Raw genomic sequence first — 1,677 nt, forward strand, 5'->3', positions numbered from 1 at the left:
CGACATCCGGTTTGCACCATGTCAACTCTGGTCTAGGTCAAGACCAGCGTCTTTCCAGTTTTGCATATTCAAGTTTGAATATTCAATAAAAGGCATCTCAGCCTCTATTGGTGATATGTCGATAATTCAATGCGCATTATATTCCACATATGCTACCAAATACAGAGCACGACATCCGGTTTGCGCTATGTCAGCTCTGGGCACTGCGAACTCCAGCGTATTTGCACTTTTGCATATTCATGCTTCAATATTCAATTGATCGTGTAGTTGCTGCGGTACAAGATATGTCTATAACTCGATGCGCGTTATACACCTCATATGCTGCCAAATACAGTGCACTACATTCGGCTTGCACTCTGTCAAATCTGAGAACTGAAAAGTCCTGCGTATTTGCAGTTTTGCAAATTCGGAATTGAATATTCATCCGAAAGTAACTCCGCTGCTGTTGGTGATATGTCGATAATATGATGAGCGTTATACACCTCATATGCTGCCTAATAAAGGGCATGACATCCAGTTTGTCCTACCTTAACCTTCGGCGCCATCAAATCCACCGTATTTGCAGCTTTGGATATTAGGGTTTCAATATTCAACTCAACGTATCTCCGCTGCTATTGGTGATATGTCGATAATTCGATGCGCGTTATAGACCACATATGCTGCGAAATACAGGTCACAACATCCGGTTTGAGCCATATCAAATCTGGGCTATGCCAAACCCATCGTATTTGAAGTTTTGTATATTCAAGCTTGTATATTCATCCGAAAGTCTGACCGCTGCTACTGTTGATATGTCGATAATTCGATGGGCGTTATTTCTCACATTTGCAGCCAAATATAGAGCACGACATCCGGTTTGCGCTTTATCAACTCTGGTCTAGGTCAAGACCAGTGTAGCTTCAGTTTTGCATATTCAAGCCTGAATATTGATCTGAACATATCTCCGCTGCTATTGGTGATATGTCGATAATTCGAAGCGCGTTATTCACCGCATATGCTGCCAAATACAGAGCCCGACATCCGGTTTGCGCTACGTCAAATCTCGGCACTGCGAAATCCAGCGCAGTTGCAGCTTTTTATATTCAGGCTTGAATATTCAATGGAACGTATCTCTGCTGCTATTCGAGATATGTCTACAATTCTGAGGGCGTTATACGCCACAGATGATGCCAAATACGTGGAACGGCATCCGGTTTGCGCTATGTCAACTCTGGGCAATGCCAAACCTATCATATTTGCAGTTTTGTATATTCAAGCTTGTATATTCATCTGAACGTATATCCGATGCTACTGGTGATATGTCGATTATTCGATGTGCGTTATACTCCACATATGCGACGAAATACAGTGCACGACATCGGGTTTGCGCTATGTCAACTCTGGTATGGTTTAAGACCAGCGTACTACCAGTTTTGCATATTCAGGCTTGAGAATTCATCTGGACGTACCTCCGCTACTATTGGTGATATGTCGATAATTCTATGCGTATTATAGGCCACATTTGCCGACAAATACGGAGCACGAAATCCGGTCTGCGCCATGACAACTTTGGTCTAGGTTAAGTCCTGTGCATTTGCAATTTTGCATATTCTTGCTACAACATTCAATTGATCATGTATCCCCTGCTATTGGTGATATGTTGGCATTTCGATGCGCGCGATACTTCACAAATGCTGC

The sequence above is a fragment of the Bombus pyrosoma genome, unplaced genomic scaffold, assembly GCF_014825855.1.
Source record: "Bombus pyrosoma isolate SC7728 unplaced genomic scaffold, ASM1482585v1 HiC_scaffold_4719, whole genome shotgun sequence".
Taxonomy (NCBI): Eukaryota; Metazoa; Arthropoda; class Insecta; order Hymenoptera; family Apidae; genus Bombus; species Bombus pyrosoma.